The following is a 23,628-nucleotide window of genomic DNA, read 5'->3' as shown; positions in this document are numbered from 1 at the left end:
ATATATTCAGCGATTCTGCAATAGATCGAAGTCAGGGATATTGGTCTGCAATTTTGCGCTTCCTTTCTTTTACCCTTCTTATTTACTGGACTCACCTGCGCTTTCTCCCAGTCGCTTGGGACTTTGTGCTGGGCAGGAGAAATGCAGGCGAGGTGAGGGGCCAACGCCGTGTAAAATCAAATGGGGGTTCCATCTGGACCTGGCGATTCGTTCGATTTCAAATCTTTCGGGTTTCTCTGCGCCAGGGATGCTTGTTAACATGTTGTCCATATAGGAGTGTGTCCGATGGTCAAATGACGCTATGTTTGTACGATTGTCCTCTGTGAACGATTTATTGAACGGGAAATTTAAAACTTCGGCTTGAACTGTCTCACAGACTGGTCAAGAAGGAACTGTATGGAAGCCTTAAGCCCGGTGCCCTGTTTTATATTTCATTCATTATGTGTGGTACGCAGTGGACTTTTGTGATGCCCGAGCACCGCTTACGAATGTAACACACTTTTATTTTGCAATAGACACTTTGAAAAAACACGTACATGTACGGATTTGGCGTTCATTACAAATGCTGTATCTCCCAATAATTATTGTTTTCCTTGTTTTTATGATCAGTTTCATCCTGATTCGTGGAGGGCTTCATGGGTTACACGTTATACATGCCACAGAAAAAAATGTTCAAATGTGTGTGAAATCTTATGGGACTTAACTGCTAAGGTCATCAGTCCCTAACCTTACACACTACTTAACCTAAATTATCCTAAGGACAAACACACACACAGCCATGCCCGAGGGAGGACTCGAACCTCCGCCGGGACCAGCCGCACAGTCCGTGACTGCAGCGCCTAAGACCGCTCGGCTAATCCCGCGCGGCACATGCCACACATGTAGATAAAATAATTTAAGGGAAACGACTACACTGATCTGACTGAAAGTTCTTCTATATCAACTTTTTTCAATCTCATTACGAAACTTTCTTCTCCTTTTCAGGATAAAGATTATGAGAATAAAAATAATCGACGTATCGCGGCCCTGCTGTGGCCAGTGTGTTGGGGGCTCAATGATAAGGTCGCAGCCCGAGGGCTCGTTCAGCAGAGTCGGTATTTCGCTCCCGAGCAGAGAAGTTTGGCGAGCAGTGAGCCGGGCGGCCGGGACAAGTCTGCCGTAAGAGAGACGGCGTACTGCGGCCGCTGCCGCTGCTCCACTCGGACGTAGGGAAAAAGAAACAGCCGGGAAGTGAAGCGACCGGCAGAGCAGACGCCGATCCGGACTGTGCGCCCTCTCTCCGCAGTGCGTGGCGGAGCGTACTTGGCACCGCTGCTACCGACTTCCTGCCCCCACGCCAGTCCTAACCTCCGCTGCCCTGTCAGAGAGACGCGCAACAACTGACACACAGTCTTCCTCGAATGCTGGTTCTGTAATTATCCGACGCCGTTTTGCTTCCCACAGTACATTCCCGTTCGAGTTGCCCGACTGTTGGCGCTACGCTTTCGTGCGAGCTCTTTCAGGCCTGCCGGCGCCCTCCACAGTGGGGCAGCGTGTGTCTGCCACGCCTCCCGGACAGGGACTGCGAACACCGGAACAGTACTCTAGAGTTGGTCGCACCGGCATCCTTTACAGATGCAGCACAATTTTGCGGAACTCTCTCAAAAGAATAGACTCTTCCACCGATATAATCTTTTACGTGTTTTATGTTCTCGACCCATTTCACGTATTTCACACCATCTCATCAAAGTACCTGGACACCTATTAGTGGATATTAATACGGGGTTTAGCCACCCGTCGGTTTCGCGAAGGTTCAGACTGGGCTGGGGTCACTGTCGGGCAGCGTGGCGCGTTCTTCCTGAGGAGCCGAAACCAGTGAAAGCAGTGACCGGACGCCGCAGTCTGGGGGTTGCGGCCTCGAGTCCGGGCAGGCCGGTGCGTTACTCGAGGCGCGTTATCGTCCACGAAGCACTGCAGGGCTGCTCTCTGACGGGGTACACTGCTCCCTCTGCAGAACGCATTCAGCCATTCCTTAGGCGCAGTCAAGGGGAGCGCAGCGAAACAGCTGCAGCCCGCAGCACCGCCTCCAGACGCGGCGGCGCGCGCACAGCGCCACTCCTCGCCCCGTATCATCCGGCTGTCCGGTGGCGTTACTCTGTGCACCACCCCAGTCACTACTCGGCACTGGCTTGTGAGTAGCTGCCAGACCACTGTAGCCCACTGTAGCCCACTGCGCTAGTCCGGAAATCACGGGTGACCGCTTCGGCTGATACCGAGCGGTCTTTTACGACCGCCCTGCGCCCCGGGCGTCGGTTCCCGACCTGTGGGGACGCGGCGCCTGCCCGGTCTGGGCTCAGGAGTGTCCGCTCCTCGGCGTTTCCGTTTCTCCGCCACCCGGGCGGCTACGGAAGAGCCGCAATGTGGCCGGTGGGTGCGCCGGCGCCTGCCCGATCTGGGCTCAGGAGTGTCCGCTCCTCGGCGTTTCCGTTTCTCCGCCACCCGGGCGGCTACGGAAGAGCCGCAATGTGGCCGGTGGGTGCGCCGGCGCCTCCCGTGTCACACCCAGCGGCCAGTCGCAGCTCTCCCCCACCCTGACCTCCTCTCCTGTCGCTGCTTCTCTGCTGCCGACACAGTTCTTGTTTTTTCGTACTTTTCACTCCTGTCCCTGAAAGGAATGGGCCGGCTGTTTGAGGGCTTGCATTACCCTTTTCAGCCTTTTGTTGTACATGTCCATTTCATTTCTTTATTACTTCAAATTTCTAATCATTTTTACGATATACAATTCTTAAGTCATACTGAAATACAATATAGATGCTATAAAATAAAAAATATATTACATCATTATTCCGTAGACCATATTGGGATGCAGTAAAAATATATTAAAAATAACAGTAAAATACAGGGTGTCCGAAAAGTCTTTCCCTGATTACATAAATTGATAACTCAGGCTAGAAGTAAGATACAAATATGAAACTTGAGTCGAATTGTTTACAGATATCAAAGCTTTTTTTTCTGTTTTAGGTTCGCAGTACGCAAGTAGTGGATGAGGTGCAGTGCCCAAGAAGCCACGTTAACCAATCAGGAGAAGGCACAGTGTGTCCTCTGGTACCATGAGACACGATCACCGACCACAGTGCAGAGACACTTCCAGACAACATTTGGAAGGAATCCACCTGATGTCAAGAGCATTAAAGGATCGGTTGCTGACCTTCCGAGGTCTGGTCGACCGAGAACCTCAGCAGACAGGGTGGAAGCCGTAAGGCAGTCTTTAAATGACAAGTCCGAATAAATCGGTGCGCAGGGCCTCACGTCAATTACAGACGCCAAAAAGGTCTCTCCTTGACATGTTACACAAACGTGTATTGTTTCGTGCATACAAAGTGCAAATCGTTCAGGCCTTGTTGCCCAATGACAGTACGCGTCGATATGACTTTGCGGTCGAAATGCTGTCACGTATTGAGGACGATGATGGTTATCTCAGACGAATTGCCTTTTCCGACGAAGCGACCTTTTTTGTCAGTGGAGTAGTGAATCGCCAGAATGTGCGCATTTGGGGTTCACAACCCCCTGGCGACGTCATGGAGTGCACCAGAGGCAGTCCAAAGGTGAATGTTTGGTGCACGCTATTGCACGATCGAATTATCGGGCCATTCTTCTTCGCTAGGCTACCGTCACATCTGAAGTGTATCTCGACATGTTGCAACCGTATGCTGTTCCTCGGCTGCTTCAGTATCACCCCAATGTCTTGTTTCAGCAAGACGGTGCACCGCCTCATTGGGGTTTGGACGTCCGTGCCTATCTCGATACGACCTTTCCTGGGCGATGGATTGGTTGTGATGGGCCAGCGGTTTGGCCTCCACGCTCTCCTGACGTAACCCCATTAGACTTCTATTTATGGGGTTATGTCAAGGACGAGGTCTGCCGAACACGTGTACCAGATCTCGAAACCTTGCGGCAGCGGATAACCACAGTCGTCGAATCTATCCCTCTAGTGATGTCGGCTAATGTGTGGACGGAAATTGAATATCGCCTAGATGTGCTACGTGCTACCAACGGTGCTCGTGTGGAAGTTTACTGATGTGTGAAAAAAACTTTGATAGTTTGTGAACAATTAGACACCAGTTTCATATTTGTATCTTACTTCTAGCCTGAGTTATCAATTTATGTAATCACGGAAAGACTTTTCGGACACCCTGTACAACAACAATAGAATGAGATATAATGAAGGCACAATAAGATAAGAAAGATATAACAGAATGAACTGTGATGCATTGTCATACATTGTAATTTTTGACACAAGTGTGGTAGAATTCGTTGTAGGAGTGGAATTATTGATTATAGTCAGTGTCTTTCTAGAATGATACATTAAAATGTTGGTTGTTACATTATTTTCTTACTAGAGGCACGTTGCGTAGTTAAGGTTGTGGAGTACGCTTTATGCTTTGAGGCGACTGTCGTGTGTGCTTTTGCGGCGTTGCTGGATTCCGTGTGTGCTGGCGGTGCTGTTTCCCGCTGCTACCAACAGTGCCACTTTTCTTTACAGCATCCGCTGTTGCTGGGAGGCGAGGATAATCTGACGGTAGACAATTGAATCTAGGGGGCAGTCGTCTGTTGCAGCTGCTCCCCTGTTCACACCTGGTCCCCCCGTCACCTTAGGGCCGCGCAGTGTGGGGCGCCACGTCGCGGACTGCACCGAGGTTCGAGTCCTCCCTCGGACATGGGTGTCTGTGTCGTTCTTAGCGCAAGTTAGTTTATGTAGTGCGTAAGTCTGGGAACCGATGACCTCACCAGTTTGGTCCCTTAGGAATTCTCACACATTTGAACACTAGTCACCTTAGGGGAATGACTTTTGTGGCAGTGGTGAATTGTCACACGTTGTAATTTTTTTAATCTGTGCTACGTTTTATACTTATTAATCCTATTGCTTGTGTGTGTGTGTGTGTGTTTGTGTGTGTGTGTGTGTGTGTGTGTGTGTGTGTGTGTGCGCGCGCGCGTCTTCTGTACGGCTTGAGTGTGTTTCTTACGGTGTGTGTAATTTATGTGGTTAGTCTCTGTCTTTGGTCGAGATGTGGGGAAAGTGGGGGGCTGCACGGTGCGGGCAGGATCTGGCTATTCTCTGCTGCCGTCGTGCGCTGGTTGGATGTGTTTACTGGTGGCCTTGTTGTGAGAACGTCTCCCACGTCTGGGCGTCTCCCGTCGCTTGCCCCGAGTCCACCGGCTCCAGTCAGTGCCGTCGCTGGGTGTGCGCCTCGACAGCCGCGGAGGAGCCGCCTCTGGTGGGGCAGGGCCGCTGCGCTGCCGGCCCAGTCTCACACGCCTGTGTGTGTGGATCGCGGTTCCGTCGTCACACCCGTCGAATCGCCCTCGTACCCATCTGATAAAGCTTCGTCTTTTTCTTGTCTCACGACTGTGAGGCGTGTTTCCCAGTTTACATGTTTGTCTAGTGTCATTAAGCGCCAGTGATGTGTTCCAGAGCGTCACTTGTATGTCATCTGTGTTTTCTTGTCAGACGTCTGAATAGAAGCAGTCGGGTTTTCGATGAGTTTGGGCGGATTCTCCATTTTGCCGTCCACGTTTCAAGTCCGTGTCTTTCGTTGTACAGTTGTCGTCTTCAGTCCTGTACACCAGTAGGCGATGCCGTCCGCGTAAAGCCCCTCCGGTTCCGTAGGAGTTGTGAGCCGCGTGAGGCGGGGGCGAGCTGCGAGCTGCCTCCCCGTGGTACTCCTGCTCGGGCTGTAAATTCCTGACAGGAAGCACCGCCTACATGTGCCTCGCATTTCCTCTTTGTCACGTACGCGTCTATTAATCGTACAGCCTCGGTCGGAAAGCCCAGCTGGTTCAGTTTGTAGAGCAGTCCTGTGTGCCGGAGCTTGACGAAGGCACGCTCTACTCGCACGTCTAACAAGACTGCGAGCGTGCGGTGCCTTCTGTTAAAACGTTGCGTTGCTCCATCGGTCAATTTGAGCAACGGGTCGTTGGTGGAATGATTTTGTCGGAAGCCCGATTGTGTCGAGGGGACGACTTCTATGCGTTCTACGTACGTTTTTATGCGATCAATTAGTACCCTTTCGTATGTTTCTCCTATGACGTCGAGTAGAGATCTCCGTCTGTAGGATTGCGGGTTACTCTTTGGTTTGTCTGGTTTTCGTAGCATTATTCTTTTACAAGTTTTACAGCTAGTCGGCGACATTTAGTTGGTGAGACAGGAGTTGTGGGTACCAGGAGGTGGGCTGGGGCGTTATGGAGGTGAACGCGTCTGACGTCATTCTGTTCAGGGGCTGTGTGGCGCCCTGAGTAGATTGCGTTTATGATTTCTGTGTCGGTCATTTCTACACTCAGTGTGTTTTCGTCTTGTGTCTCTGTTAAAAAAAATGGCTCTGAGCACTATCGGACTTAACATCTGCGGTCATCAGTCCCCTAGAACTTAGAACTAGTTAAACCTAACTAACCTAAGGACATCACACACATCCATGCCCGAGGCAGGATTCGAAACTGCGACCGTAGCGGTCGCGCGATTCCAGACTGAAGCGCCTGGAACCGCTCGGCTACACCGGCCGGCTGTGTCTCTGTTGCTGGGGTATTTAAGGTTAGGGTCAGATGTTGCTCTGTGCGTTGTCTGAAGTTGTCATCCAGTTTAGCCTCTTGTGGGAATGAATATACTTGCTGTAGTACTTGCCTCAATGTCTCGGCTTTGTCTGTTGTAGGCTGTCGTCGTCCCGTGAGTGCTCCAAAGCATTGCCAGAATTCCCCTCCTTCCCTGCAGTTTAGTCTTCTGCATGTGTCGTCCCGTCGTCTTTGTACGTATTCAGATACGATTCTATTAATGCTAGCATTTAGTCTGTTCCATTGTGTTTTCAGGCCTGGGTTGCTGTCGCGTCTGATTTGTCTGTAGCGTTGTTTTTTTCTGTCGGATTAGTTTGAGGGCTTCCTGGAGGATGGCTCGTTTTCAGTTTTCGACTACTGCAGTGGGAATGGCTTCATCTAATGCTCGATGTATGGCGGTATCTATTCTGTTGGTGCCATGTTGGAGATGGTCGTCGTATGTCACGGTTAGTGGTATCGATAGGTGTCGTGTGAGTACGTCTACACACTTGTCGCAGTCGCTCGTTGTACAAGGCACAGGCGCCCACACCATGTCTCTGATGTCGTGTCCGTACAGCACGTGGTCCGGTGCGGCGTGTCCACGTCGGCCCATCGGCTCTGTTGTCAGGAAGCCAAACAGACTCGGACCGTTTCCGTTATCGGCCGTCTCTCCCAGCATACGGTGCCTCGCATTGAGCTCTCCTAGTATTGTGTATTCATACGTCGTAGGCAGTGCAAAGCTACGGGCGTTCCAACACGACACTGCCTGCCTCCTTTGACACTGGTGCGCGACATCTGGTGGTCGGTGTGTGCGCTGCGCGTACTGTCCACCAGACCGCCTACATGCGTACGTATGTTCTGCAGACGAGTGTCAAGTACGCGGCAGGTGGTACCTCCTACTGTATAAACAGTAGGATTTAATTTCGTTTTGTTTATTAATATCTCACTTGATATTGTATTAGTTATAAGTTTTTCTAATGCTGCACAAAAAAAAGATATCAAATGGATGTAAAGAAATAGAGCCCGCCTCCACGTGGCGGGACACGGGCAACGGTGTGAGTGGGGACGGGAGCCGGTGTGGTGTCACACTCAGTCACAGCGGCTAAGAGGCAACATACGACCCACCATAAGAAATTAGACGGTGGGTCATAAAAAATAAGCAGCTAGTGAAAAAAAACAAAGTGTATAAACAGTTTCCGTTTTATTCGTGTATGTTTCTATAGACCTCACTCGAATCTGGTTGTCGAAACTGTGTCGGTGGTGTTTCCCGCGGTAGTTGGGCTGTCCCCTCTAGCAGCTGCGAGTTCAGCTTTATCGGCATGTCTGTGAGACTCTCCCGCGTACCACACAAATCTGTGACAATTAGTGCTACCCTTCTCTCTGTACGTTCGATGTCCCCCGTCAGTCCAAGTTCGTACTGTAGGATGTGTCGCACGATTGGTTTTCAGCACTCCTTCTTACACTGACTGCATTTTCTCAGTGTTGTACCAACCAACCGAAATCTGCCACCTGCTTTACCTGTGACTGAGAGGAAGTGATCGTTCCAATTTTTATCCCTAAAAGATTGTTACAGACAGGTATTTGCGTGAATTCGGGCTTATAGATAACTTCACTTTTTCGTTTTGTGAAGTGCACTGTTTTACACATGTGAACGTTTGAAGCAAACTGAATTGCCTTCTTTGCCCCCTTTGAAATGTTATGAAGGTCTTAACAGAACATTTGTGCATCCTTAGCTTTTGTCATCCACTATCGACACAGCCGCATAAAAAGCCGTTGAGTGTGGTGCCTGAGGTTAGCTTCCGCGGGCGGCGGGGGACTCGGGTGATGTGAGGTGTAGCGTGCAGCGAGTGGGAACGTCCAGTTCCTTACGGCTGTCTCCTGTAGAGGCCGCCTCGCCTCGCCTCGCCTCACACAGCGGCTATGAATATTGAGAGCGCCAGGGGCCCATTACGGGCGGCTCCGGTTGGGACACACGCGATCTCACTTATCCTTCTGTGGCACATTCAGCGTCCATTGTGACGTACTCAGATACACTCTAAGACGGAGAAACACGCACCGCCAAAGAATCATACGAACGGGGCGGAAAGCGGTAGACGTGATGTAGGTATGATTACAGTTTCAGACAGTCAGTAGCGCACCCCCTCGCCTACGCAGCTCGGCGTTGACTGCCAAAGCCGCCGGCTGCCCTGGTGTCGGACGTGGCGCCACATTACTTACGTCCACGTGGCGCGCCACAGCCTCAGAGTCCCGAGTTGCGGCCACCTCGCTGCCAGCACCAGCTCACGTGACGACGAACAAATTGAAGAAATGTACAGCGAGGTCACAGAGACTCAGTCAGTCAGGGAGACGAAAATTTAATAGTGGTGGGGGGCTGGCAAGAGAACGAAATATAGTATGATGAATATGGGCTGGGGGAAAGGAAAGGAAGAGAGAAAGCCGCTTGCTAGAATTTTGCATAGAGCGTAATTTAATGGTCCCTATCAATTGGTTTAAGATTTTTGGGGACCAGATTTTAAATCGTAAGGCATTTCCAGCGAAAGATGTGGACTCTCACCACAATTTGTCGGTTATGAACTGTATATTAAAACTGAATAAATTGCAAAAGGGTAGGAAATTAAGAAGATATGACCTGCATAAGTTTAAAGAACCAGAGAATTTTGACAGTTCCAGAGAGAGCCTAGGCGACGACTGACAAAAACAGGGGAAACGAGAACAAAAGAACGCGAATGGGTAGCTTCGAGAGACGAAATAATGAAGGCAGCAGATGATCAAATAGGTAAAAACACGAGGCGTAGTAGAAGTTGTCGGATAACACAGCTCGTACTGAATTGATTGAAGAAAAGAGAAAATTTAAAAATTCTCTAAATGAAGCAGGAGAAAGGCAATCCAAATGTCTTAAAAATGAGACTGACAGGAAGTACAATACGGCTAAACAGGTTTGGCTGGATGACAAATGTAAGGATATAGAAGCACCCACTGTAATGACAAAAGTCGTGGGATACCGATATGCACATGTGAAGATGGTGATATCATCGTGTAGACGAGGTATAAAAGGGCAGTACACTGGTTTAGCTGTCGGCTGCCGCCTGCACTCGGGTGGACCGTGTGGTAAGGTTTCCGACGTCGTAGTGGCCGCACGACGCCGATCAACACACTTTGGACGTGGGACGGTAGTTCCAGCGAGACGCATGGGACAGTCCATTTCGGAAATCATTAGGGAATTCAATATTCCAAAGCCTACAGTGTCAAGAGCGTGTCGAAAATATCAAATTTTAGGCGTTACCTCTCACCACGGATGTTTACAGCATTTGTAGACTTCAGAGAAAACTTTTGACAGCATTGACTGGAATACTCTCTTTGAAATTCTGAAGGTAGAAGGGGTAAAATACACTGAGGGAAAGCCTATTTACAACTTGTACAGAAACCAGACGGCAGTTGTAAGATTCGAGGGACATGAAAGGGAAGCAGTGGTTGAGCAGGGAGTGGGGCACGGTTGTAGCCTTTGCCCGATGCAATTCAATTTGTTCACTGAGCAAGCAGTAGAGGATACCAAAGAGAAATTTGCAGTAGGAGTTAAAGTCGGAGGAGAAGAAATAAAAACTTTGAGGTTTGTTGATGACGCTGTCAGAGGCAGCAAAGGACTTGGAAAAGCAGTTGAACGGAATGGACTCTGTCTTAAAAAGAAGATATAAAAAATTTGTGGCACAACCTAATTACAAGAACGGATTGTTTGATAGAACTTATTCTGAGCCGTCAAGGGATCTCTAATTTAGTACGGGGGGGGGGGGGGGGAGGGGGGCGGCGTGGGGGGTAAAAGTCGAAGAGGGAGGCAAAGAGATGAAGGATGTAGACTGCAGCAGTTATTCGGAGATGAAGAGGCTTGCACAGGACAGAGCAACACAGAAAGCTGCATCAACCTCAGCAACAACAACGAAATTTACTGACGAAATGATATAAAAGAAAGGGCAGTAATAGCTGTCTACCTTGCAACTTCGCAACGTTGCAACCGTAAATATATATGTATATAAAAGGCCCAAATAGCTTTTGGACGCTTAAGATCAAGTAAGGCAGAAGGGACAGATACAGGGTGTTTCAAACATGACCGGTATATTTGAAACGGCAATAAAAACTAAACGAGCAGCGATAGAAATACACCGTTTGTTGCAATATGCTTGGGACAACAGTACATTTTCAGGCGGACAAACTTTCGAAATTACAGTAGTTACAATTTTCAACAACAGATGGCGCTGCAAGTGATGTGAAAGATATAGAAGACAACGCAGTCTGTGGGTGCGCCATTCTGTACGTCGTCCTTCTGCTGTAAGCGTTTGCTGTTCACAACGTGCAAGTGTGCTGTAGACAACATGGTTTATTCCTTAGAACAGAGGATTTTTCTGGTGTTGGAATTTCACCGCCTAGAACACAGTGTTGTTGGAATAAGACGAAGTTTTCAACGGAGGTTTAATGTAACCAAAGGACCGAAAAGCGATACAATAAAGGATCTGTTTGAAAAATTTCAACGGACTGGGAACGTGACGGATGAACGTGTTGGAAAGGTAGGGCGACCGCATACGGCAACCACAGAGGGCAACGCGCAGCTAGTGCAGCAGGTGATCCAACAGCGGCCTCGGGTTTCCGTTCGCCGTGTTGCAGCTGCGGTCCAAATGACGCCAACATCCACGTATCGTCTCATGCGCCAGAGTTTACACCTCTATCCATACAAAATTCAAACGCGGCAACCCCTCAGCGCCGCTACCATTGCTGCACGAGAGACATTCGCTAACGATATAGTGCACAGGACTGATGACGGCGATATGCATGTGGGCAGCATTTGGTTTACTGACGAAGCTTATTTTTACCTGGACGGCTTCGCCAATAAACAGAACTGGCGCATATGGGGAACCGAAAAGCCCCATGTTGCAGTCCCATCGTCCCTGCATCCTCAAAAAGTACTGGTCTGGGCCGCCATTTCTTCCAAAGGAATCATTGGCCCATTTTTCAGATCCGAAACGATTACTGCATCACGCTATCTGGATATTCTTCGTGAATTTGTGGCGGTACAAACTGCCTTAGACGACACTGCGAACACCTCGTGGTTTATGCAAGATGGTGCCCGGCCACATCGCACGGCCGACGTCTTTAATTTCCTGAATGAATATTTCGATGATCGTGTGATTGCTTTGGGCTATCCGAAACATACAGGAGGCGGCGTGGATTGGCCTCCCTATTCGCCAGACATGAACCCCTGTGACTTCTTTCTGTGGGGACACTTGAAAGACCAGGTGTACCGCCAGAATCCAGAAACAATTGAACAGCTGAAGCAGTACATCTCATCTGCATGTGAAGCCATTCCGCCAGACACGTTGTCAAAGGTTTCGGGTAATTTCATTCAGAAACTACGCCATATTATTGCTACGCATGGTGGATATGTGGAAAATATCGTACTATAGAGTTTCCCAGACCGCAGCGCCATCTGTTGTTGAAAATTGTAACTACTGTAATTTCGAAAGTTTGTCTGCCTGAAAATGTACTGTTGTCCCAAGCATATTGCAACAAACGGTGTATTTCTATCGCTGCTCGTTTAGTTTTTATTGCCGTTTCAAATATACCGGTCATTTTTGAAACACCCTGTAACATTCCGATAGACTTTCTAAAATCATTGGGGGAAGCGGCAACGAAACGACTATTAGCGTTGGTGTGTAGAATGTGTGAGTCTGGCGAAATACCACCCGACTTTCAGAAAAATACCATCCACACAATTCCGAAGACTGCAAGAACCACAAGTGCGAGAATTATCACACAATCAGCTTAACAGCTCGTGCATCCAAGTTGCTGACAAGAATAATGGAAAAAATTGAGGATATGTTAGATGAGGCAATTTGACATGGCGGTTGATAATGGAAGCAAGACTGAAGAAAAATCGAGACACGTTCATAGAATGTGCCAGCCTGGAAAAAGCGTTCGACAGTGTAAAGTGGTGCAACATGTTCGAAATCCTGGGAAAAATAGGGGTAAGCTATAGCGAGAGACGAGTAATATACTCTGAAGCGCCCAAGAAACTGGTATACGCGCGCATTTTCAAATTCAGAGATATGTAATCAGGCAGAATACGGCCCCGCGGTTGGCAGCACCTATATAAGACAATGTCTGGCGCAGTTACTGCTACTTCAATGGCAGGTTGTCAAGATTGAAGTGAGTTTGGATGTGGTGTCATAGCCTGCGCACGAGTCATGGGGCACAGCATCTCCGATTTAGCAGTGAACGATCATTTCACGAGTGTGCCGTGAATATCAGGAATCCGGTAAAACATCAAATCTTTGACATCGCTGCAGCCGGAAAAAGATCCTGCAATAACGGGACCAATGACGACTGAAGAGAATGAATCGTTCAACGTGACTGAAGTGCAACCTTCCGCAAATTGCTGCAGATTTCAATGCTGGGCCATCAACAAGTGTCAGCGTGCGAACCATTCAACGAAACATCATCGATATGGACTTTCGGTGCCAAAGGCCCACTTGTGTAACCTTGATGACTGCACGACATAAAGCTTTACGCCTCACCTGGACCCGACAACACCGACATTGGACTGTTGATTACTGGAATCGTGTTTCCTGGTCGGACGAGTCTCGTTTCAAAGTGCATGGAGCGCATAGACGTGTACGGGCGTGGAGACAGTCTCACGAATCCGTGGACCCTTCATGTCAGCAGGGGACTGTTCAAGCTGGTGGAGGCTCTGTAATGGCTTGAGGCGTGTGCAGTTGGAGTGATGGGACCCCTGACAGGTGACACGTACTGTCTAATCACCTGCATCCATTCGTGTTCATTGTGCATTTCGACGGACTTGGGCAATTCCAGCAGGACAACGCGATACCACACACGTCCAGAATTGTTACAGAGTTTCTCCAGAAACACTCTCCTGAGTTTAAACACTTCCGCTGACCGCCAGACATCAAAATTATTGAGCGTATCTGGGATGCCTTGCAACGTTCCATCAGAAGACATCTCCACCTCCTCGTACTCTTACGGATTTATGGACAGCCCTTCTGGACTTGTGGTGTCAAATCCCTCCAGCGCTACTTCACACGTTAATCGAGTCCGTGCCACGTCGTGTTGAGGCACTTCTGCGTGCTCGCGGGGGCCAGACAGGTGTACCACTTTATTTGGCTCCTTAGTGTACAATATGTACAAGAGCCAAGAGGGTATAATAAGAGTGGACGGCAAAGAACGAAGTGCTCGGATTAAAAACTGCTCAACCTGTACATCGAAGAAGCAGTGCCGGAAATAAAGAAAAGTTCAGGAGTGGAGTTAAAGTTCAAGGTGAAAGTAGATCGATGATAAGATTCGCTGATGACATTGCTATCCTGAGTGCAAGAGAAGAAGAATTACATAACCTGCTGAATGGAATGAACAGTCGATTGAGTACAGAATATGGATTGAGAGTAAATCGAAGACAGACGAAACCAGTGAGAAGTAGCAGAATAGAGAACAGCGAGAAACTTAACATCATGATTAACGGCCAGGAAGTAGTTGAAGTTAAGGAATTCTACTACCTGGGCAGCAAAATAACCAATGATGGACGAACCAAAGAGGACATCAAAAGCAGACTAGCATTAGCAAAAAAGGCATTCCCGGCCAAGGGAAGTCTACTAGAGTTTAACATAGAACTTAATTTGGGGAAGAGATTTCTGAGAATGTACGCTTAGAGAACAGCATTGTATTGTAGTGAAACATGGACCGTGGGAAAACCGGAACAGAAGAGAATCGAAGCATTTGAGATGTGGTGCTACAGACGAATGTTGAAAATTAGGTGGACTGATAAGGTAAGGAAAGAGGAAGTTCTGCGCAGATTTGGAGAGGAAAGGAATGCAACACTGGCAAGGAGAAGGGAAAGGATGGTAGGACAACCGTTAAGACATCAGGGAATGACTTCCACGGAAGTCGAGGGAGCTGGAGAGGGCAAAAACTGTAGAGGAAGACAGAGTTTGGAATACATCCAGCAGATAATTGAGGACGTAGGTTGCAAGTGCTACTCAGAGATGAAGACGTTGGCACAGGCGAGGTATTCGTGCCGGATCGCATCAGCCCAGTCAGAAGACTGATGAATCAAAAAAAAAAAAAGAAAAACAAATAAATGCACACAATTTTAAACGACATGGTGAGGTGTGGAATAGCTTTCGGAAACCTAGATAAATAGAAACCGTCTAGCCAGTTGCGTTTAATGTTGACGAGGTGTCGTATGGCGAACAAAGCAGGCCGCGTTACACATCCGTGCTGATTCTTTGATGGAAGTTTGTCTTTCTACAGGAACGATATGATGTTTGGATAAAATGTTCTCGGTTGATCTGCCGCGTCAGATTCGGGTAAAATTGCTTATTTTATCTGACGGCGCAAGTCAACTGAGAACTTTTCGGTCGAATGTTTGAACGGAGCGAAAACAAGACTTTATACAAATTGCGCAATGAATTTTCGTCGAAATTTTCATAGCCGAAAAAAAAGTGGGGAACAGGCAAATTGGGTAACAGACTGAACAGCGAGAGTTCTAGTTTTACAAAAACGTATTAAATTGCTCGAAAGTAGTCGGGTAATTAAGAAAATATTATTTAATGATTTGAGGGAAAATTGAAATACGTCACGAGCAGCTACTACTAGCTTTCTAAACAAAGTGTCAAAAAGTAAAAGTATTCAAGGCCTAGCTATTTTAAGTATCAAAAGTTGCATTGGTGTGGTTTTTAACAGTCAAAATGGCTTCCCTTAAATAAAGTGCTAAGCTCAGGACATTTCGAGAACTGAACGTAGGAAACAAATAAGGTGTCGAAAAGATGCTTTCTGAACAAAACTTGAAAATAAAAGAATTGAAAATAATTCGGTCAAATGTTTTGTGAAGCGATTTGTCTAAAGGCGAGAAACATTTGACGCGCCTCTCGAATGAGGCTGAAAATCGGTATAGCAAATCAGGTACCGATTGAGAATTTAAAGTTCCATGTTAATTTAGCATTTTTATTCGTAGCTGTAATTTTCAGCAGCTGTAGTATTATTTTTCGGAATTTAAATTTAATCATAAGTCGCTGATGTATATTATTATGGTTTACGGGTTTAGGCAAATTAATTTGTCACCTTCAGAAGCTTAATATTGGTTTAGCAGATGTCATTATCTTCTTCATAGAAGGACAATGCCATGGTATGTCCAGAAATTTGTGTATTGGATGTGATTATTTCAAACACTGATTGACAATTTACAGTAACTGAATCATATGTGTGTACCTGTTGTGCTAGCAGCGTATATGTTCCTTGCTGCTAGCAAGGCAGGGCAACACAACGTTTAAAACAGCTCGCAGTGCGTGGCTGAAGAGCACCAGGATGAGTTTGGTACTCGTCTGGTCACCAAACTCCCCGACAATCTGTGGGACCACCTCGGTCGGGCTGTTCGTACCACGGGTCCTCCAGCGCGGCATGGCTCCACATTGCTGTCGGTGCCTTCCACAACCTCACTCACACTCTTCCTGCAGTCTCGCGCTGCAAGAGAAGCTCATTCAGGCTTCTGGCAGCTGGTCACATTAATGTGACTGGACAACGTATAATGGGCAGTTTGAAAAGTGAAAGTTCTGTTTGACTCACGGGAGAACATCGAGGAAATGCCCGAATATCTTACCAGTCAGGCGCTCGAAGAAGAACGCCAACTACCCCTACTTACGAAGTCCCGATAAGCAGTTTTAAGTGAAGGATCTAGGAATGTGCTCACATAGGAACCGTACAGACGAGATTTGACTGATGACAGTGTGCACAAAGCTGTGTTCCTGCGGTCTGCAAGCGTATCGCCTGGGAATAAATCCTAAATTGTGCTCCAAAGACACGCCTCCTTTTCCACACACTTCACAGTCATATGCAGAGTATGGGTGTATATGATAGTTGCTTGAAAATGATGAACGTTCGAAACTGCAATCGCAATAAATAAAAATTCTGACTGCGATAATGACTATATCTAACAAACATATTTTACACGAATGCTTTGGACGCGTTTCTCGTTAAACTACAGATAAAAATAATAGCACACTTATCCAAAGGCGCTAAGCCTGAATTCACGCTTACGGTGACTAAAACATCTTTTTAAGGGTTTTTTCTACCCTGAAAATCTTCTACCGTGGGTTGAGAGCCTCGGTTACATACGCGCGTGCACGTAATAGGATTTGAGTCCGACGCTTGGGACAGTGCGACAGCGTGCAGGGGGCTCACCGTGGCGCTCTCCTTAACCCAAATACACAGCTGCCTCCTGCCTCCCCCCACCCCACCCATACATGTCTGGTGACACGGCGGAACAGTTCGTGCCGAGCGCGCGCGACGCTCCCATGCCCTGGGAATAGCGACTGCTCTCGAAAACTGCGTTCATTATCGCTGCCCCTCCAGCTGTCATTTAAAAGTCGTCGCGTTCGACACAGTTCCATCCGTCATAACAAGGTGCGCTGCCAACACAAACTCTATATCGTCACTGTGATCGAGCGCTCCACTAGTCCGAGAAACGACTTCAGCAAGAAACTTACAGTAATTGTGCCTAATGCGTAAGTTGATTGAGCAAAGTTACTCCTGAGACAGATAGGTTAAGTTGTGCCCGTTCCTGGACACGGGGCCTGCCGCGATAGTGCACCCGAAACCGTAATGTTGGCGCCCCTGTGGCATCGTTCTTTCTGTGTGCTGTCTCTGGCCTTCTCGCGGGACGAAGCTGGGCTCTGCTGGGTGAGGGGCGAATTTCGCCGAAAAATCAATGCATTGCGAGTTTGATTCACCGATCTGTGAAATAAATTCGATGCGTTGTGACAACGTGCAGTGACATTAAATGTGACGGCGAGTGTACCTGTTAACAAAGTGAGTAAACCGCAGAGGAGGTTATCTTTTGTCTTTTGACGCTTGACAGGGTTGAATGTCCTTGAATTTTTTGGAACAGTACAAGTAACGAATAATCCGTATATTACAGAATAATAGAAAGCTGCAGTTTTCTGTAGACAGCAACACGTTTCTTGTGCCTGTCGCATCATTTTTACTCAGAAGCAAAATAGGGAATTGTGTCGTCTGTCGACTGCTGTCGATGTCAAGGTTGTGTAAATAGGTGTTTAATTCCATATGCTCCATAAAATCCGCCATTCGCCTGTTCTAACTGATACAAGGCAATGTGTAGTGATTTATTCCTTTGTCCTGTTAGGATTTCGGCGAGTGAGTAATTCTACACGAACAACGAAATTGCAGATCCCTAGACGCCAGCTGACCTTGCATCAATCGTACTTGACCGAGTGCCATCCGATGAGAATTGTTCTATGTTCCGGTGAGTATGTGATAAATTTTTCGAATGTATTGTTATCAAAGCCTCTTGCCTTCTATATGGTTTCGCAAAAGCATGCCGAAATTTCAGTATGAGTTCTCTGTCCCAAATTCTCAGCCGTCGCCCCTTGTTCATACCAGCTCGGAAATTTCTGTTCACCGTACCAGATATTTTCGTATTGGAGACGTAATTCATTTAGTAGCCTGCGTATAACAAATTATCCACTGCAAAACGTAGTGCCATACAGTTTGAAAGCTTAATGACAGAACAATTTTATCTGTCACAATACTTGGCTCAGGTATAGTATTTCTGTGTATTTATTCCTGAGAAATTTGTTAGTAATCGTTGTTTGGTATAGCAAGAACTGGCGTACATATTGCAACCATGTGTATGAAAGCTTTGTCGCAAAGGTCATTAGGTCTGCATAATTTCTTGAGTGATTCAGAACAGCTTACCATGTTAGCAAACTTGTTAAATTCATTTATAACATAGTAGGCTTTATGTATGAGAAACTTTTCCAATTATGTGTTTCTTTTTATTTCTGTGTGTACTCCGTGTAAGATACTGTCCTCTGACTGTTAAACACCATAGTATAGGACAAGTCATTTACAGTTCAAAGATATTTATCTGTATATATACATTTGTCAATTTTTTCGTATTATCCACAACTTTTCAGCTTTGGGAAACAGTTGTGCAGTGGATATTGCTCATTTAGAATGTGAACTAATTTTGAGCAATCCAAAAATGTGACTGTTGTGATAATAGTTCTGGGAGTATTAGTCATCGTATACATTTTCAGATTACTTAAGTTGTACGGCTGTAACATTTTCATCCATTAGTGATTGTGTTGCTTGATATTTATGATGCAGCAGTGAGGTTAATGTGGAGTAGTTATTGGTCACAGAGCTTATGTTGCATAAATTGATTGTTCAGTAAAGGAAAATTGCATGTGATCTTTATGGGTGATATAATGACTTTTGAAATTCACAAAGAAAAGAGTTTTGTATTCAGTGGCTTTTTATGCACTTATATACATAGAAACAGAAATGTTTCGTGAATATGATACTCCTTGTGTAACTGGATAGCATCCTAATGTTGTTGCCGAGAGGGAGAGAGAGAACCTCTTTTTAAGCAGTTGTGTGTTGATATCAAAGAAATGTTAGAGAAAAAATGTAGAATGATAGGTGTACTTTCAAAGCCATATTGACTGTTAATTTCCATAAATGATTCAATGTATGGAAAGGTTTTCTTAGAAACTGCTACCATTCACAAAATTTGTTGACAACCGCAGCTTGTATTATTTAATGAAGCAATGTGTTTGAGGTATCAACCTAATCTTCAGGCTACAAAAGCAATACAATAATGTTTAAACTGCACGTAGATATTAAAATTACCATATTTGGTTAAATCTGAAAAGCTTAGACTGTGAATGAAATGAGGTATGCAAGTGTTTCTTCCAGTTTAGCCATCATTTACGTCTAGTAATGTTAGTTTAATGTCCACTTTACAGTGCTGTTGTGTGCTGCTTGTGCAAGGTTGAATATTTCAATACACATTCATATCCTCATCCATATTTAAGTTGGCCACGTTTAGTGTAACACTTAAGAATGCCACCGCTTTTCTTTTTTAAGCCAGTTTTGTGCCTGAGCTCTTGGCATATAAGCTTGAGTTCCACTTTTGGAGAACTTGGCATCAGCAGTTTAAATCTTAACATTCCTTCTGCCCTTGACATTTATGAGGAGTTAATAAACCATTCACATTTGGATCTGGTATGTAAATAATACATGTGTGAAATAACATTATTTGTGTCTATGAATAATATATATGGATGTGTTCAAACATTTGGTTGGCTTTCTTCTGTTGTTTCTCTCTTTAAAAGAAATAAATGCTCTACAGAAACCATTTTGAACTTTGGGCATACAATGAACTTTATAATAAATTTGGAAACAAAAAAGCTGTTTAAGCATGAGATAATTTTAATTAGTGAATTCATAAATTTTTTTTAGAAGTTTCACAGTATTTTACTACAAACAAGCAAAGGTAACACAAATGTTTCCTTTCACGTTAGTAGCCGTTAGTAGCATTTCATTATGTTGCTTCTTGCTGTACCATGTTGTGTTGTCTTACAACTCTCAGTCTCTTTGTACTTGATTGCCACTCTCTGTTCCTGCAAACCTTTTCTGCTTTTTGCCTGAAGAAGGAAACATGTTACCTGGGTTAGCACTCCTGTTATGTTTTGCTTGTTTCTCTGTCTGCCAAAGAAATAGGCTAATTCCTATCTGTATACTTTGGTAATTTTGTTCTGATTATAATTTTCTGTAGAGTCTGTAGTACGACCGAAGACGTTTGTAGTATTATACACATGTCCATTGTGCTATACAGTGTTCTTTAATAGTTAAAAAAATAATAATAATAAAAAAAAAATTTTCTATGCCATATGTGAACCCCTATCGGGTGTCTGTTAACTGGCAATGTCATGTTTTGTTTAAAACAAACATTATAGTTATGTGGAATTAAAATCCCTGAGGCCACATATTGAGATACATTGTAGAATAATTGACAGTGAAATTTTACAAGGGATGTCCACTTACTGATCTCGAAATTTATGTTCGTAACTTATGTTTCTAGCAGGCTTGGGAAGTTACAATAACAGAACAGGTAATTCTACAGCTACATAACTACTCTGCAATTCACACGTAAGTGCCTGCCAGAGGGTTCATTGAACCATAGACAGACAATTTCTCCACTGTCCCACTCTCAAACATGACACAGGAAAATGAACAGTTAAATGTTTCTGTACAAACTCTGATTTCTCGTGTTTTATTACAATGATCATTTCTCCCAGTGTAGGTTGACATCAACAAAATATTTTCACATTTGGAGGAGAAAGTTGGTGACAGAAATTCATGTAAAGGTCTGACCTCAGTGAAAAATGCCTCTTTTTTTTGTGATTACCACCCAAAATCTTGAATCATATCTGTGATACTCTTTCCCCCATTTTGCAATAATACTAAATGAGCTGTGCACCTCCGTACTTTTTCAGTGCCATCAATCTTGTCTGCTAAGGATCCCACACTGCACAGCAATATTCTAGCAGATGACGAGAAAGTGTAGTGTAGGGAAGTCTCTTTAGTACATGTGTTGCACATTCAAAGTTTCCTGGCAATAAACTGTAGTCATTGGCTTGTCTTCCTTACATCATTACTCATGTTATTTCAGTTTGTTATTCCTAACTTTATTCTTTAGGATTTAGTTGAATTGACGGCCTTCAGATTTGTCATGATTTATCGTGTTACTAAAATTTAAGAAACTGGTTTAGTTCTCATGTGGGGTGACCTCACAATTTTCTTAATTTCAAGTCACTTGCCTTTTGTTATACCATACAGATATTTTGTCTAAATTGTTTCGCAGTTGGGGCTGCTCAGATTGTCTCCAAAATTGTTTATATAGATTAGGAAAACCATAGGGCCTATAACGTTGTATCTGTACATTAGATCTGTAATGTAGCCAGTGGTGTAATATCTTCATTTTGATGGCTGGAAAATTTTTGAACCTTTACGTAACAACATTAATATACCATTCTGGAGTCTGATCAAATTTGATTGTTCAGAGAAAAAGAAGTCATTTATGCGGCAAATATGCATAATCGTGTAGTAAATAACTTAACAGTGAGCTTTCATTTTCTGATTTTCTCATAGCTTGGGGTTTGTGTTATAATACATGATGGAAGTAAACAACTAGCTTCCGTGGTAATTTATTTTTGGCTATGCGTAGTTCAGTATGTCACCACAATGTAGATTCTCACTTTTAAAATAAACCTGTAATAATATTTCAACTCTGTGCAAAAGTGTTGTACATATAGCACTAAAATAAACTCTTGTAAGCAGTAAAAGCAGAAATGGAAGAAAGGGCTGTCCACACACAACAAATAATTCATATCATCTGCAACTTTTGTAGTCCTGTCTTCCTCAGTTGTGTGTAACATTATGGTATATTGATAATTTTTATTTTTTGGACCATCTGATTACAAATGAATGAAACACAATTTTCGTGCCATATGCATTTTGCCTTTATTCTCTGCAAGGCATCTGCAGTGGCCTGGAATATGTACATATTTTTACTCTTTAGTTCACATATTGGGGTAATGTACCTATAGGTTACAAACAGTTATGGAGGCTGGTTTTTGCTATGATGTAGTAGTATTTTAAATTCTACTTAAAAGTTTATTTGTGTGTGTGTGTGTGTGTGTGTGTGTGTGTGTGTGTGTGTGTGTGTGTGTGTGTGTGCACGCACGCGCACTTAGGACGAAGGGAGGGGGAGGTGTTTTCTTTTATTCATGTGTAGGTACTGTTTTTTCAAATTTAGCATCTTAATTTCATTTAGTAACCAACGTCGTTCTGCTCCCGATTGCAACTTTTGTGTCACTGTAGAACTGTTTTTAACCTTTACATTTGTATAACTTGGAATTAAATTGTCCTTTTTGCATATTTTGTCGTATTTTATATGCTGTATTGTCTTATGGAGTCTCAGATGTGTTTTCTTGAACTTGTTGTACATATTGACAGGATTACAAAGGTTGAAGATGTTAATACCGCTATGCCAAGCATTCCCTGTCACTTGTACAAGTTCACGAAAATACATCTGAGACTCCATAAGACGATTCAGCATATAAAATTCGACAAAATATGCACAAAGGACGATTTAATTTCAACTTATATTAATGTAAAGGATAAAAACCATTCTACAGTGGCACAAAAGTTGAAATCAATTGCAGAATGATGTTGTTTACTAAATGAAGTTTTAGAAATGCGTACATACATATTCCAGGCCACTAAAGATGCCTTGCAGAGATCAAAGGCAAAAAGCATATGGCATGAAAATTGATTAATTCAGTTGTGATCAGACAGTCCAAAAAGTGAAAATTATTGATACACCGTCATAATTCGTATCATATTTTCACCACAACTAAGATTCACATCTTAGTTGGATTCACAATAACATTTCAACACAAAAAGTGTTAATGTGATTTCTGTGTACGTGTACCAGTAACAGAAATGTCAGTATGCAGCCAAAGAATAATGTGAAGGCAAGCTGATCCATAAAATATGATCAAATCATATCTTAGTGGCATGGAGGTACATGTGGTTGACAGGTGTTCACGAGCTACTACATACTGTTCTCATATTGCTTAATTCCAACTTGACACAGGGATATGTTGCCAGCATCTACTCTTTACCACAAGCAAGTGCAACATGTGGACGTCCCTTTGTAAAGTTTGGCCAGAGTGGCTCACAAGCTATTGTTTTGTGCCGATTTTTTATGTATTTCATTTACAGTTTATTTTATATGCTGTTCCATGTTCTTTGTTTTTAGTTTTCATTCTCTCTGACAGCTGAAGTGTGTGTTATTTGAGAGTAGAGGTTTGAAAATACAAAAAGTATTACCATACAGGGCACGAAGAGAGAATTATAGAGGGGCAGTAAGGCTGCAGTACAAAAGGCAGTTTCAAGTGGATGTAGACTGGGGTAGTTCTTTAGAGGTGGAGGGATTTGCACAGGGTGATTAATAAATACAGAGCTAAATTCCAGTACGAAGTATTAGGTCGTTCGGATGACAAAGGTACAGTGTAATGGTGGAGGATATTCGTTGGCCAGTGATTCGTGTGTTTTGACTGGACTTGTTTCTCTGCTAGCCATTCTCCGTTGACCTGGCCAGCCCTACAGACTGCCCCAGTCTGCATCCGTGTGAACTTGCCTTTT

The sequence above is a fragment of the Schistocerca americana genome, chromosome 10, assembly GCF_021461395.2.
Source record: "Schistocerca americana isolate TAMUIC-IGC-003095 chromosome 10, iqSchAmer2.1, whole genome shotgun sequence".
Lineage (NCBI taxonomy): Eukaryota > Metazoa > Arthropoda > Insecta > Orthoptera > Acrididae > Schistocerca > Schistocerca americana.
Note: the sequence above shows the minus strand (reverse complement) of the source record.